General features: G+C 41.3%; 1 long non-coding RNA gene across 1 annotated transcript; it reads left to right on the top strand.

The window, feature by feature from the left end:
* The first annotated feature begins 5,574 nt into the window (after window positions 1-5,574).
* Window positions 5,575-8,799, top strand: LOC138739456 (uncharacterized). Its single transcript, XR_011342277.1, has 2 exons — window positions 5,575-5,706; window positions 8,427-8,799. It is a non-coding gene; the product is annotated as an uncharacterized lncRNA (long non-coding RNA).
* Window positions 8,800-17,175: the final 8,376 nt, after the last annotated feature.

The raw sequence follows: 17,175 nt of genomic DNA, 5'->3' as shown, positions 1-17,175 counted from the left end.
ATGGTTTAATCCTGATTGGGCTGCAGTATCTCACGGGGTTAAATCTTGAGACCTACATGCACAAAGTGCATATCACTTGACAAGCATTATTGGTTGCTATGGACACTGTTGCTGGATAATGCTGCTTTTCCCATTTAGCTACTCCTGTTTATATTACACTTAAGCAAGTCCCAATTATTGTGTTGCTGCTTCTGTTACAAGCCTAGATCAATCTGCTGTTAAATTCACTGCCCTGTCAGTGAGAGAAATCAGACCTATGAAAGCAAGAGATGAATCAAGCTTTGCTGCCCATTTTACAATCTGTGCAAACCACCGTCTTCGACCCACCTCCTCAAACATCAATTCTCATAACTGCACGCCCTGCATAATCAATCTTAAACCAATCTCTGAGGCACAAATCAAAAACTTGATTATTCGAACTGTGCAAGAAATAGAAGGTTAGATTCCATCATTACCTCCTGCTGTAGGAACAGCAAAAGCACGTCAAGCTCTTACTGTTCCCAGCTCCCACTTATATCCTTCACCAGTCACTGCAGAGGGATTTTACAGAGCAGAAAGCAATTTTCCAAGCCTGGCCCAGCTCCTATCCAAAACTTAGCCTAGCGATGGAACTGTCCCCACTTCCAGAGAACATAACAGCATGCTGCAACCCCTTCAATCCATGATGTTGTGCCATCCTGTGGAAACCTACTCTACAACAATCTAATTCTTCCCAATCACACACAAATGATCCTTATGCCTGTGTACTAAGAGTCTTTTGAATGTCCCGATCACCACCACCCCCATCAGTCATGGAATTACTTGATTTTTTTCTTTACGCTCAATCCCATTTTACTTGCCCAGAAGGTGTTTGATAGAATGCTTAGCTCAGTACCTAACTCAGATTACATGGCACCAATGTCCCACCGCTTGTCTGGCCTTACTGAGTGAGATGCAAAGTGAAGTCCATGGGATGGTACCTAACTCTGCATCTAATGGCCTCTCCTTGTGAGTTCAGTGGGAGAGCATTACACCGACTAACCCAAGTTGAATAGTCCTGTAGTGTTTGACGGGTTATTACACTCAATTTTCCTCTTATCTGGGGGTCGGTGGGTTACTTGGACACTGTACATTGTCTCTCATGTGTTGGTGGGAGGAAGAATCTGAGGAGAGTAATAGAACTGAAGGAGAATTCTGCATTTAATACAGATTGTGTATTCCTGCAATGTTCAAGGAGTCATTTGAGACCATAAGGCATAGGAATGGAATTAGAGGATTCGGCCCATGGAGCCCACCCACCAGCAAGGAAACAGGCCCTTTGGCCCATTGTGTCTTCCCCAGACATCAAACACCTACTTACAACATTCTTTTTACTTATCCCAATTCATTTTTGTCTCCATACATTTCTATCAGCCCTCTTCCAGATTCTACCCCTCACTTACATATCTTTACATGGTCCAATTAACCCCTTTCCCAGCACATCTTTGGGATATGAGAGTATCCTGAGGATATCCACACTGTCCCAGGGAGAATGTGCAAATCTCCACATAGCCCAGGGGTGGGTACACCACAGCTCCCGAGCCACATGAGGCTCTTTGAAATGTAATATGCAGCTCGTGGAAATATGTTGGCCGGAGGAGATACCAGCACTCCTGAAGCTGCCCTGGGACACTCAATCCCTGCAGCTAGACCAGGGGCCCCTGGAAAGGTGACAAGGAAATGAGGGGGGGAGAGGGAGGAAAGGCGGTGCGTGGCCATGCAGAGGATTTGAGCAGACATGTTCTGAAATAACTCTCCAGGAAAAGTATTGAAAAGACAGTATGAAAGTTCAAGAATCAGAATTTCATCATCAAAAATAGATAAAGCTAGCACTAAACAAACAAGGCAACCAAAAATGAAAAATTATGTAAGTGCAGCTCAGCCAAGAACATTGAGTGAAAGCCTGATGAGGAACAGCACACAAGGGGCCTTGGGACTAGTTGAATTCAGCAGTGCTGGGGGGTCAGCACTGAACAAGATGGAAACTTTATGCACACGACTTATGAGCGTTGAATCACCAATAAAAGACATATTGGTAATGATAATGGAACTTAAAGAAAGCCTGGAACAAATGGCACAAGTGGAGGCTGATCTGGACAAAATAAAAGACAGGCTCAAGACTCTGGAAGAAAAAGCAAAAATGTGGGACACAGACAGAAAAGGATTGATGGACAAGATCGACCATATGGACTGAGAGAAGGAATCGAGGGGATTGAGCCAGTGAGCTTCTTTGAAACATGGATCCCACAAATGCTGGGGCAAATTGAAAGGGCCCACTGGACCCTCGGACCCAACAGAACTGGTGAACAGCGACTACACCAATCCTGGTAAGACTTTTGAGTTACCGGGAGAGGGATGCAATCTTGGAAGCAGCATTCGAATAGTCAAAAAAATAACAATGGCCCATTAATGCAAAGGTAATGCTTTTCCAGGACTTTAGCCCTGCCTTGGTCTAACAAAGAAATTAATTTGATGAGTTAAAGGGACAAATGTGATCCAAAAACTTAAACTACTCAATGACTTACCCAGCAATGCTTAGGGTTGATGTCTCAGAAGGTAATCAAAGAATTTTCAAGAATAAGGAAGAAGTGAAAGAATTTTTATGAAAGCTGTGAAAAGATTAAAACTGCCAGATTAGAAGATTGAAAAGACTGTTTTAAAATGGGACTAACTGAAAAAATGTATCTTTTTTTTTCTAACTTGTAGTATTGAACCATATTTTTACTGCTAAAAGGAAAAAAACACTGTCATATGCATGGAGCGCTCTGGAGAGAAAGGAAGGTGCCAGGATGGGAACTCCGATCTACAGGGGAAAATGGCACTGGGAGAGCAGCGGTTTTTAAAAATGGCGCTAAAGGGAGGAGTTCTTCTTCTTCAGAAAATTCTGTGGGCCTTTTTCACAAGCTTCTAGGTTTTACTGCTTATGTCACTGTCAGAGGTAGGGATGTATGTGCCTTTTTTAAAAGGGAAAGGTGTATGTTTCTTAAAAGGGAAATGTTACTCTAAAGGATAATGTTTCTTAAAAGGGAAATCCTGCAGTATTATTTAAAAAGTCAGGAAGATTTTATTGTTATATAATATTTGTTTGAAAAATGGTACAGATAAAACACTAAAGTTTATTAGTATTAATATTAATGGGTGGGTTAACATGATGGTGAAAAGGAAAAGGGTCTTGGCATACTTAAAGATATTAAAAATAGACATAATCTTTCTGCAAGAAGCACATCTAACCAAATTGGAACCTGATAAATTGAAAAGATGGGTAAAACAAATAATATTGTCTTCTTTTAGTTCAAAGGCAAGAGGAGTAGTAATTCTAATTAATAAAAATACACCCGTCTTAATAGAAGGTATATCGGTTGACAGGACCAGAAGGTATGTAATGGCACATTATAAAATTTATGGAGATGCATGGACACATGAATATTGACAATGAAGTCTTTATGAAGGATATTTTCTTAAAAACAGCAGATTATGACAATGAAGCCTTTATGAAGGATATCTTCTTTAAAAAAACAGAGGGAAGACAAATTATATTGGTTGGAGATTTTAATTTTTCCTTGCAACCAACATTAGCTAAATCTGCAAGAACAATAACAAATGCAAAAGCAGCAAAAACCACAATTTCATATATGAAGGATCTAAATCCTATCGATATATGGAGGCAATTAAATCTCACAGAGAGAGACTACTCCTTTTACTCAAAGATGCATGATACTCATACAAGAATTGACTTATTTTTAATGTCTTCCCAGCTAAAAAGTAGAGTGATAAAAACAGAAAACCTAGCAAGGCTTCTATCAGACCACTCACCCCTAATATCAACTACGGCAATAATGGAAAAGCAAGAAAATGTATACAGATGGTGTCTTAATACCATGTTACTCAAAAGAACAGACTTCAGCGACTCTATTAAGAGATAGATAGAAATATTTTGTGAAATAAATCAGCCAGCTACTAATAATAGTTTTTTTGATATGGGACATGCTCAAAGGGGATAAATTATATCCTATACAAAAAATCTTGAGAGAATATGTGGCAGAAGTAAAGAATTTGGAGAAAGATATTACAGAATTTTTTAAAAATTAAAGAACAGGACTACAAGAAGAATGCAGATTACTGGAGAATAAAAAGCTAAGATGCAATACATTACAAAAATATAGAATAGAAAAACCTATATTAAAAACTAAACAACAATAATTATGAGTTAAATGAACGAGCACATAAAGCCTTATCTTGGCAGGTTAAAACAGAGGAGTCATCAAGAATAATAATTGCTATAAAATGAAGGACAGATACTCTAACATATAAAGAAAAGAAATTATACGAATCAGAATTACTAGGAGATGAGAGTGAAATGGAAGAATTTTTGTTGAATGTTGAACTTCCAAAACTAGATAAAAAATAGAACTAGACACACCTTCACAAGAGAAGAAATTGAAAAAAGCACTGGGTACCCTAGAGGCTAATAAATCACTGGGGGAGGATGGATTTCCTCTTGAGTTTTATAGACTATTCAAAGAATTACTAATGCCCCTATTAATGGATGTTCTGGATCAAGCAGTTGTGACACAGACCCTCCTGGAATCATTCTCAAATTCTATTATTACAGAACTACCAAAGAAAAAGGAATCCATTAAAAACTTAGTCATATAGACCAATTTTGCTGTTAAATGCTGATTATAAGATACCAGCAAAAGTGTTGACTAATAGGTTAGGACAAAATCTACCAAAACTGATACATATAAACCAGGTAGGATTTGTTAAAGGAAGACATTCCTCAAATAGTCTAGGAAGGTTATTCAATATAATACACATGGCAAAATTTGAACAGAATCCAAGTATTACAGTCTCTCTGGATGCGGAAAAAGCATTCAACTATTTTTGGCCCTTCCTATTTGGCATAGGCAGAACATTTTTGGATAAAAACTTTATAACATAAACCACAAGCTAAAATTATAATCAATAGTCAGATGGCAGATCACACAATACAGGGTGTTCTCGACCATAGACCTTAAGTCTGCTTATCACCAGCTCCCCATCTGCCTGAGAAGCAGATGGTTGACTGTACCACTTCCTGAGAGTCCCTTTTGGGGTCAAAATGGGATGTCTGTCTTTCAAAGGAAGATGGATCAGATGGTTGGCAAGCACAGGCTGTGAGCCACTTTCTCATACCCCAAAAATATCCCTATCTGTGACCATGACCAGCAGGACCATGATGAGAACCTTCAAAACTTCCTCCACACCATGAAATTCCTCAATCATATGTATAACACAAGGAAGTGAGTCTTCAGCACACCTCGTTTGGCTATACTAGGCTTCGTTGTGGAGGATGGAGTAATCAGCCCTGGCCCCAGCCGCATGCGCCCCCTGTTAGAACTTCCACTCCCCCCACTACTCTAAGGCCCTAAAAATGTGCCTGGGGTTTTTCTCTTATTATGTCCAGTGGGTCCCCAGCTATGTGGTTCTCCTTTGCCATCCCCTGCCCGGACATGACCACAGCTACTGTCATAAAGGCTCTGTGTCTTTTTGTAATTGATTGTGCATCGCAGATGTCAGTGGTTGAGTAGACAGGAATTCCCCCTGTCCCAGTGCTTTTTATACTAGCAATTGAACCACTAGCAGAGATAATACGAGGGGATCCAGATACAAAGAGCTTCAATGATGTGCAAGAAGAACACAAAATAAGTCTGTTTGCCAATGGCTAATGTACCTATCAGACACTGTTAAATCTTTGGAAAAATTACAAAGAACATTAGAAAAATATGAAAGAATATCTGGCTATAAAATAAATATGGACAAAAGCGAGATAATGCCGTTGACATATTTAGAATGTGAAAGATATCAAAAAAGAAGTAAATTTAAATGGAAGACAAATGGAATAAAATATCTTGGAACAACAACCGACAATAATCTACAGAATCTGTATAAACTAAATTATGTTCCTCTTTTGGGGGAAGATAGAAAAAGATCTGCAGAAATTGAGAGATTTACTGATTACTCTAGTGGGAAAAGTTAATTGTGCCAAAATGAAAGTGATGCCAAGACTACAAAATCCTTTTCAATCTTTACTTATTCTGTTACCCAAAAATGTATTTTAATTATTCCAAAGAAATAACAAGGTACCAAGAATTGCTTTGGAAAAACTGAATTATGGCTGGAAAGACTTAGACTTCTGGATTTTAAAAAATGCTACCTAGCTGCACAGGCTAGATTTCCGCAGCCTTCTTGTGGAAGACAGCACCCACCCCCCCACCACCCCCACCCCTCCCCACACACACACACACACACACACACACACACACACACACACACACACACACACACACACACACACTTGGATTCAAATGGGAATGTACTCAGTAGGGGAGGGGAAGCAAAGGATTTTATCTATAAAATAGAGTGTCAAATCATCAAAAAAAAAGGCAGGTAATCCCATACTAATACATATGATCAGAACATGGCAGGAAATTAATGAATGTTAATGCAGAGGGTGGTGGGTGTATCGAATAAACTTCCAGCAGTGATGGTAGAAGCGAGATCAATGTTAATATTCAAGGATAGGTTGGATAGGTATATGGACAGGAGAGGTGTGGAGGGTTATGGGCCAAATATAGGTCAGTGGGACTAGGTGAGAGATGATGTTTGGCACGGACTAGTAGGACTAAACTGGCCTGTTTCTGAGCTCTAAATTGTTATATGGTTAATACAAATTAGCAGTTTAAAAATTATATACATGAGTAAATATTATTATGTACTTGTATTTCTTAATATTTATATAAAATTTTGTAACAAAATATACATTTAAGAGTAAAAATGTGTATGTAATATTTTTTCATGTCTTGCTGGTCTCAAACATTTGAAGTTTATTGTATGTGGCTCCTTTTATAAGCAAGTTTGGTCACACCTTTCATAGACCATGCTGGAGGTCAGGATTGAACTCAGTCCAAATATGCTGTGACACATCAACCTGGTCAGTACTAATGTTTCACTTGTGAAGGAATAATGTGCAACAATTTCACACTTCAGAACCAAAGAGTTAGGTGTTCCAGCTCCAAGCGTTCATCTCAAATTTGATTTCACCACTCTGTTCCAGATCAATATCTTGGTGTGCCATAAGAATGCCAGGTTGGTATGGAGCATTTTCCAGAATATATTCAGCTCAGTTATCTTAGTTGGAAGTTTGCATGGAACTATACAACACTGCAGCACAGAAATAGGCCCTTCCACACTTCTAGTCTATGCCAATTTATTTTTCTGCTAGTCCAGGGCCATATTTCTCCATAGCTTTCCCATCGATGTACCTGTCCAAATTTCTCCTAAATGTCAAAATTGAGCCTATATTTCAAATTCAACTGGCAGCTTGTTTCACACTCCCACCACTTTCTGCATGAAGTTACCCCTAATGTTCTCTTTAAACATTTTCCCTTTCACCCTTAATCCACATCCTTTATTTTTTTTATCTTACTTAACCATGGTGGAAAAAGCCTGCCTGCATTTACTCTGCTTATACCCATCATAATTTTGCATACTTTTATCAAATCTCTCCTCATACTTCTGTGCTCTAAGGAATAAAATCCTGCTTGACTTTTCCCTGTATCTCAGTTCTTCATGTCCTAGCAGCATCCTTGTGAACCTCCTCTGCACTCTTCCAGTCTTAATTGATATATTTCTTGTAGTTAGGTGTGCTCATTGTGGGAGTGAGTTTTATTTCTGCATTGTCACCTGGAGGACAATGGAGACCCCTGGGGATGAGGCGCATTCAACTGCTTCCTAATGGGTTCTGAGTGACACCTGAGCCACAATCAGCCAATCATCAGGTTACTGTTTGTAGGAACTTGCTGAACACAAACCGGCTCTGGCATTTCCTACATTCCAACAGCGACTGCACACTAAAATCAGCTTGAAGTTACTAGAGGTCATTTGCAAAATGGACATTTTCTCTGACTCCCTTGTCAGAACTTTGAACCATGTTTCTGTTTTGAGAGGCTAATACCAGCTATGTGAATGATAAAGTTTGCCTAGCAGAGGCAGCTGGAAGTGATCAGAGCTTTAACACTGGTGATGTTAGCCTAAGAGAGAATACTGTCATTGGGAACCATTTCCCTCCAGTGGATTTAAAGGATTTTACTGAGTCACTCTAGTGCCTTGAGCTGCCAGCTGTAGGCAGTCCTTGTCTAAGAAGCTTCTGGAAGGTCTGCCCCTTTCACAGAGAAATGCTCACATAATTCTTCACTCAAGTGTCAGGCGTTCAAGGTTCAGGATTTCAGAGACAAAGGGACAGACCTTTCAGAGCCAATTACAGTCCTCTTGTCTCTGAAATCCTGAGTTAGATCTTACTTTGTTACGTGCAAAACTAGAAAAACTGAGAGTAGTCTTGAATTGAAAACGCTATCCTTTCTTTCCAGCTCCTGCCCACCAGTCGCAGAAAGTCTGTGTATTTGGTATCCAGGGACAACCAGGACTGAACCTCAGAGGAGATGTAGGGACTTCAGGACGTGAATACCCCCCTCCAACCACATGTTGACTGCCTGTACCTGTGAGTGGTCATCTCAACCCAGGCAACATTCGCTTTAAATACCAGGTCAGGAACAGCGAAAACTATTCAGGGGTGTAAAGAGGGGCTGTGGTCATACACATGGTGTTCAGACTCACTGAGGCCAAAGGAATCACAGGTGCCTGGGAAACCACCAACCTGTTTCAACAGCTAGGACTGAGGGGTTATAGAGATGGGAGGTGACAAGTGATTTGGTACTTCAATAAAACCAACCTTCCATAACAGCTTCAGTGATCGATATTTAATCTTCCTTCATCTGAACCCTCCACTAGTCAAACACTGACACCCATATAGAGTGAGAGATTGTGCTGTATTTCCTTTACTGTACACTGGATAACTTAGATTTCTGCCCCATTACCTTTCCATTCTGATTTTATCTGACACCATTTCATTTGCCCCTTATGCTCCTTATACTCACTCTTGTTCAGAGACATCACCTTGACTCAGACACAATAGAGCAGGGGTGTCAAACTCAAATTCACAGAGGGCCAAAATTAAAATCTTGGACTAAGTCGTGGGCCAAACTAAATATTTATTGAAAATTTTCAACAACATCTGCAGGTTTTCTCTTCTTTCAACATATGTAATGTTAAACTTTTTCTTATTAAAATAAATGTTTAATAATAGTTTTGGTTAAAGTCTTTCCAGAAGAAGCGTTAACAAATGAGAAATAAAATATTCAATAAATAATATTTCTCTATAGCCTTTAAGCTCCTTTTAAATGCTTTTTTTTCACAAGTCAAAAAAATAACAACTTGCTTCAATGACAAACAGGTTTGTCTTTTAAAATGTTTGATATGATCTTGCGGGCCAAATATAATTATATCACCGGCCAAATTTGGCCCGCAGGCCTGAATTTGACATGTATGCAATAGAGTGTCAATGTCCCTTAACCTTGTCCTCCATGCTGGCCAATCATCTGTTTGCAAAGCCTTGAGAACAAAGAAAATCTAAAACAAGGGTGTTTTCAAAGATCTCACATGTTGGAAAGAGTAAAATGGACAGGACTTTCACCTCTGAGTGAGGGATCTGCATGTAGATAACCTGTCTGTGCTTATTTCACACAATTGAGACTCTCCACAAATAAATAAGGGTTTGAATTTGTGGAACCCATATCCAAGTGAGGGCCGTTGTGTGTGGAACCTGTACCCCAGTGAAGCTCAATGTGTGTGCAACCTGTACACAAGTGAGGGTCAGTGTGTGTGGAACCCATACTCCAGTGAGGGTCAGTGTGTGTGGAACCTATACCCCAGTGAGAGTCAGTGTGTGTGGAATCCATATCCCAGTGAGGGCCGTTGTGTGTGGAACCTGTACCCCAGTGAAGCTCAATGTGTGTGCAACCTGTACACAAGTGAGGGTCAGTGTGTGTGGAACCCATACTCCAGTGAGGGTCAGTGTGTGTGGAACCTATATCCCAGTGAGGGCCAGTTTGTGTGTGGAACCTTTAACCCAGTGAAGGTCAGTATGTGTGAAACCCATACCCCAGTGATGGTCAGTGTGGAATCTGTTTGCTAGTGAAAAGCAAGTGTTTAAAAGATAGAGAAGAATCAATGTTGGCAAATTCAACATTGCTTGTTAATTCTGAGATGGGCCTCTGGATGGATGAGGACAGGTTTTGTGGTGAATTGCTCAATATCTGTAGCTTCACACTGATTCCCTGTTTACAATCTGGGCCCACACATTAAGCCAGACCACGATGCCTTCCCTCTCCTTTCCTGAGATGGTTAAGTTGACTTGATGGCTGCATTCTAGATATAGAGCAACAAAGGGTCCAGGAGGAGGAGGAGGAGTGCATTGTGTTTGACCCCAAGATCATGCTGGTTCGTCCAATTAGGAGACCCCCTCCATTCTCACTGCTGCTGGTTTGGCTCATTGAACAGCTCTGTGATGACTGTCTCCCAGGTTGTTCAAAGAGATGTTGGGAGCAGCATTCTTTGGGTTGCCAAGACTGCTGGTGGTTAGGAGATCATGTTCCACATCTAATGACAGGATCTTTGATCTTGAACAAGCCTGTTCTTCAAACAGGCTTCAGCAGCTGAGCTGAGAATTTCAAGGTGTAGATGTGAAAGCAAGCAACTAGTAAAATTCTTCAGCTTCTGCTCAGGCATTTCCTTGGTGTCGAGGTTAATTTGCTTCCTCTCCACTTCTGTGAATGCTGTGGGAGCTGCAGCAGATTCACTACCACCTCCATTGCAGATGGAGCAGAGGTGTCCACCGCAGAAGTGAAATGGGTTGTCTGTGATGTTGTACACCTTTCCTCCACATGCCCACTCTACTGAGACTCGAGGAGCTTAGTGCCTTCCTGACTGCCCCTTCTCTTTGAGAAGATACTGGCCAACAACTCCCCTATGAATAGAGAAATTCCTTGGACTATTTTCTCTGCCTTCAGAGTAATCCTTCACAGGGTGGACTTGGAATATAGGTCCAGTATTAGGAATCACATTTCCATCATAGCAAAGATCTTTATTTACCTGCAGGGGAAGTTGCCACAGGGATCTCTCTCCAACACACACACACACACACACACACACACACACACACACACACACACACACACACACACACACACACACACACACACACACACACACACACACACGCAACTTACTCACAAATATTCGCATCAGACACAACTAACAACTACTAATCGTAGAAAGTTAAATACAGTGAAACGATTCAACTAACAGTCCCCACCACCCCTCGATCTGGTCAAGGCACCCTGATTAGTTAGTGAAATTATTTACAGTGATTGTCACAAAATAGGCTCAATAGCAATTCTGGATAAGCTCCCAACCCTTTACCAGCACACACCTTGCAATTGCCCATCCAGCGCTGCCCATGTTTACAACCTGGAGTGGAACTCAGGTTTATTCCCAGGGGAAAGGAGACCAAGCTGCTCCACATGTTGAACTCCATACCTCCAGTCTGCCAGTGGGGCCAGCTCAGGTATGCACAAAATAGAGCAGGTGATTAAGGGAACAGTGGCAAGGTGTGTATACACTCAAAGGAACCAATCACAAGGTGTGTGCTCACCTGGAGGTGGGCTTGACATTGATTGACATGTGAGGTGACCTCCAATTATGTACCAGCTGAAAGGATCAAATGACCCTCCATACTACACTCCATCAGTGGAGAAGTATGCTCACAGACTAGACGCTGGTGGTGATACCTGGGACAGGACGCTGGCAATAGATCACCTCTTTTGCTTATCAATTTGGAGCCGTTTGAAGAGAGAGTCGATGGTTAGTATTCCAATGGCTGAATTGCCTGTGACTCTGAAGTGTTTCAAAAGATGGGGCTCATAGTTTTCAGGTGGTCACGACCATAGTGTCAGATTTTAGGGAAAGTACAAGTTAAACACACAAACACACAGCATGAGTAGAATCTGGTGGCTTCTCTGAAGCATCCTCAGGGGTCCTCAGTTCTAGGCCCCATCCAGAGACCTGAGCACAAAAAAATCTAAACATTCCGAGTTCATTCCCACTCTCTGTTTCCAATTTTCAATCCAGGTCAGTATATTACTCCGAGTTCAGGGGACTACAGTAAAACCCCAGATAGCCAGAATTTTGCCAGCAACAAAAAAAATTGAGGAAAATAAATTAAAAAATTAAAATGAATAAGAATAAAATAATAGATAAAAATACATAACTTTAAAATTGATGAAGTAAATGTTCTCTGAAGTTACTGTTACAAGCCCAGAGGATCCATAAAACCCAGCAGCAATAGATATTCACCAAGACAAATGGTTAATTAAACAAAAGTTGCTTTTAATTATCTTAAACATGAAAATAGAATCAAACTTTAACTTATTTCTATTGACTTATTTAACCCCCTTCTAATTCTAAGCACACATGTATGTAATGTGTGTATAAGTTCAGAAGAGTTCTTTGGTTCACAGTCCAATCTCACTTCTCCACTCCTCCAAGTTCACTAGTTGCAGGTAATTCTTATACAATGCACAGAATTGAACATTTATAAAGTTCACCAGACTTTAGTGCTTGAAAGGTAAATGGTTTCTGCTCAGGAAGGTTCTTGTCCGTTTTCAGAGATAGATTTGTTGTTCGTTTTTAATCAGCCACTTCAGTATCTTACTGAAGAAACTTACTCCTTCAGGGTTCTCCAGATGATAACCTCTTTCTTTCAGGTCACCACAGTGTTCCGTTTTGTTTCGCTTATTCCAAGTGAGACATTAGACAGACAGTCCTCTCCTCTTGCATGAACCACAAGGGCTTTGACCAGGCCATCTTACAAACAGGCTTTCCACCAGCTTGCCAGCTTGTCCTGATCCAGTCCCAGCTATTTCTGCTGGCTGTTACACTGTACAAGTGATCTCTCTCTCTCTCTCTCTCTCTCTCTCGCTCACTCGCGCGCTCTCTCTCTCTCACTCACACTCTCTTTTTCTCTCTCAGATAGAAAGCCTGTTTGACTCTCTCTGTTTGCAAAACCACATGACCCTCTTATAACAGCAAATTCTCTTCCAGACAGCAGCGGCTCCAACATGCTCTTTCATCTGTTCCCTTTTGTAAACAACTATCCATTAGTGAAGTCTCTTGAGCACTCTTCAAAGCTCTTGTAAAAGCTGTGGAGCCGACACATCTACCATGGGGCAGAGCTCCAGTATTTTAAATAAGCTGTTTTAAAGTGTTTGTATGTGACCTACTCTAACAAACCTTTCCCAATTTATCTCCCAAAAACATATCTATATACTCTGTCACATTACACATAAACTGTTGGTGGAGATGGGAGCAAATATTCAGCCAGTGGAGTGTCTTGGTCAGATTCAGATTTCAGATTTATTGTTCAAGTACAGACATGATATCACATACAAACCTGAGATTCCTTTTTCCTGTAGGCATAGCAGAATTACCCATAATTGGTAGAGCAAAAATAAACTGTACACATTGTAAACATGTAAACAAATAAAAGAACTGTAAACAAACTGACTGTGCAATAGAGAGAACAAAGAAAATAAATCAATAAAATGCAAAGTAAGAGCCCATAAATGAGTTTCTGATTGACTTTGTCATTGAGGAGTCTGATGGTAGAGGGGTAGCAGCTGTTCCTAAACCTGGTAGTGTGAGTCTTGTGGCACCTATACCTCTTTCCTGGTGGTAGTAGCGAAACCAGAGCATATTCTCATGCAGCTGTTTGAATAAAGTTGTGTGAAACTGCAATGATGTCACCCCAGGATGAAGAGTTGGTTGATGCTTCTTGCTGTTGGGGTGACTCTCTTAAAGTGTCTCCTTATCCCCGCTTAATAAGACTCGCCCCGGTCAGAGGCTTTATCTGTAAGCTTTGGGTGGGGGAGGGGTTAATTATAATATTATTGTTCATCTTTCGGGCAGCTCCGTGCAAATGTTTTCAAAGAATGTGACTGAAAATAAAGTAAGGTTTTTATATTCATGCAAGTGAAGTTTGTTCAGTGAAAGTACAGTATAGTGTTTTTGTCTTTTAAAATGTTTATTCTTAATGAAGGTGTATTAGTTAGACATTGTAAGAGTAAGTCTCAAGCAACCAGAAAATACACTTATCCAGCATCTACCAATCCCCATAGGTGCCAGATACCAGGGATTTCACTGTATCTTATTTTCAATCAACCTCCAATGCAGTTACCTATCACTTTCAAAATCCAAATATATTGTATCCACTAATATTCTTCCTGTTCCATCCCCAAAGAATTCAAGTGCAGTCAAACATAATTTTCTTTTATATATCCATGCTGACACTGATCAATACAATGATTCTTTCCGAGTTTTCTGCAATTACAGCCTTCCTTATGCCAACATTAGATCAGAGAGGGGAGTGGTTCTCTGTTCTCTTGCTTCTTCCTTTCTTAAATTTTTCAGTCACATTTGCTGTACTCTAAACCTCAGGAACAATTCCAGAATTTTGGAAAATCATATCCAAGGCAATCACTCTCTCCAAGACACCTCTTTCAAAGCTCTGGAGTGTAAATCATTAAGACCTTGAGTTCATCAGTATTTAGATTCACCAAGTTCACTCGTACAGCTTTCTAACCAGTTCTTATGTCCTTCTGTTCCTCGGTCCCACTGGAACCAAGGTTCTATAATAATTCTAGCTGGGTTTTTCCGTCTTCCTTTAAGAAGACAGACAGAAATTTGCTTGTTATACTTTTCACGATATTTTCCCAATCAAACACACCAAACACCTACCCCACGACTTTAAAGTTTCCTCATTTAAGATCCCAGTTTCAGTTTGAACTTCCTGACATTCAAACTCAGTGTAAAATTATGTTATGGTTATTCTACACTCAAGTACTGAGGGAGCAAATGTCAAAGATGCAGTACTGAGGGAGTTAATGCACTGACAGAGGGACAGTACTGAGGGAGTGCTGCACTGACAGAGGGAAAGTACTGATTCCTGTATGGTTACTGCTCTACACTTTCCACATCTTTGTCCTGGTTCACTGCCCAGATGCACCCTGGTGCTTGGTGTTGCCATCTGCCAATCGGGAGGGGGGGGGGAATCCCCAGTGGTGGTTGCTCTATGCAGGGATCCTACCCTTGTACATGGGGTGGAGGGTATTACACTAAACGGTGCCCTGCAACAAGCTTCTGAGTTGGTACACGGATCCCTCAGCTGTGCCACTTCTGTGGGCTGGAGGACACCATGTACATAGGGTGTGTGAAGTGGCAGCCCCTTCTTGCCTTTCTGAAAAGGCATCTTCTCACACTCTGGTTCCATTTCAGCCCTACTCTCTTTATCTTTGGCCACCCAGTGAGGAAGGGAGTGGGAAGGGAGGGGGATGTCCTGGTCACCTTACTCGTGGCCCTAGCCAAACTGTCCATCCATGGCTCCTGGAAGTGAATGGCTCAGGGCTCCTCCTGCAATGATGCACTGGACATCTTCCGTGGATATGTTTGTGCCTGGGTGTCCTTGGGAAGGGACCATGCGTTGTCCTCGGGATCCATGGAAGGGTTTAAGGAACAATGGTCACGGAGGGGTATGCACTTTATCCTCGACAAGGAGGCAACATTTTAATATAATTGTATAATTGTCTTGTGATTCATGTCTTATGGATGTTTGACTACCTTGATGTATTTATGAAATTATTTATTTGTGAAATAACATACTTTATAAATAAAAATGGACAGTATTGAGGGAGTGCTGCACTGTCAGACAGATTGTAGCCAGGTTACCTTTTGGATGAGATGTTAAACCAAGATCCCATCTGCCCTCTCATGTATATCTAGGAGATCCTGCATTATGACATTTTTTAGGCATACAGCGCAATAACAGCCCATGCCACCCAAATAACCTATAACCACCATACATTTTGAAGGGTGGAAGGAAACCAGAGCACACAGATGAAACCCACGGAGACACAGAGAGAATGAACAAATTCCTTACATACAGTGCCACATTCAAACCCATGTCATTGCTGCTATAATAGCTTTGTGCTAACTGCTATGCTAATGTTGCCATCTTTTGACAAAAGGGTGGCTCCACGTGACCTTAAAAACTTCAGCAGGTTATCCATTAGTGTTGGGGAGCTCAGAGTATACTTGCATTACCACACGGACATTCCTCAAAACATCAGGGTGCAAGCGCTCATCAGACCGTGATATTGGTAACACAATGCTTTGCTTCTTTTGTCTCGTCTCAGCTCCTGTCCTCGGGAAAATTTAACTAGTTGTAAATCCATTGCCACTCCAGCCACTGAGGCCTTCTCTTAAATCAGAGGCTGCCTGAATTTTAGGTCAATCACTACCAACAAATCTTTCCTCAACCAGAGAAAACTACTGCACAAAAACAGCCCATGTGGCCCTTCTAGTCCCACTGACCTGCACACGTTCCATAACCCTCCAGACCTCTCCTACCCATGTATCTATCCAGTTTATTCTTAAAACTTAAGAGTGAGTCCACATTTATCACATCAGATGGTAGCTCATTCCAAACTCGCACCACTATGTGATTGAAGAAATTCCCCCTAATGTTCCCCTAAACCTTTCACCTTTCACCACCATGGTGGTGGAGGGGAAGCCATGTTTGTGGAAGAAGGCAGACATTTTGAAAGATCTGGGTTGGAAGACTTCATCTTGCAATGGAGACAGAGAAATTGAGAGAAGGGGATAGAATCCTTGCAGGGGACAGGGTGTGAGGAAGTGTAGTTAAGGTAGTTATATAAACCATATAACAATTACAGCACGGAAACAGGCCATCTCGGCCCTTCTAGTCCACACCAAACCAAGTACTCTCCTCTAGTCCCACCTATCTGCACCCTGTTCATAACCTTCCATTCCCCTCCCATCCATCCTCCCCTCTCTGTCTTCCATAGGGACCACATCCTCTGTGACTCCCTCGAGAACTCATCCCTCCCAACCAATAATCCCCCCAGCACCTTCCCCTGTGGCCACTGAGCACCTTTGCTATATCCGCACCCATGACAGAGACCTCCCAGTGGCCAACCATTTCAGTTCTGCGTCACACTCCCATACTCACATCTGTCCTTGGCTTTATGAAGTATCCCACCAAGACCACCCACAAATTGGAGGAACAACCCCTGATTTTCGATCTGGGCACTCTCCATCCAAGTAACAGCGACTTTTTCAGTTTCTGCTAACCTGGTCTCCCCTTCC

Source organism: Narcine bancroftii, chromosome 1 (assembly GCF_036971445.1).
Source record: "Narcine bancroftii isolate sNarBan1 chromosome 1, sNarBan1.hap1, whole genome shotgun sequence".
Taxonomy (NCBI): domain Eukaryota; kingdom Metazoa; phylum Chordata; class Chondrichthyes; order Torpediniformes; family Narcinidae; genus Narcine; species Narcine bancroftii.
Note: the sequence above shows the minus strand (reverse complement) of the source record. Positions and strands in the feature narration are given on the sequence as shown.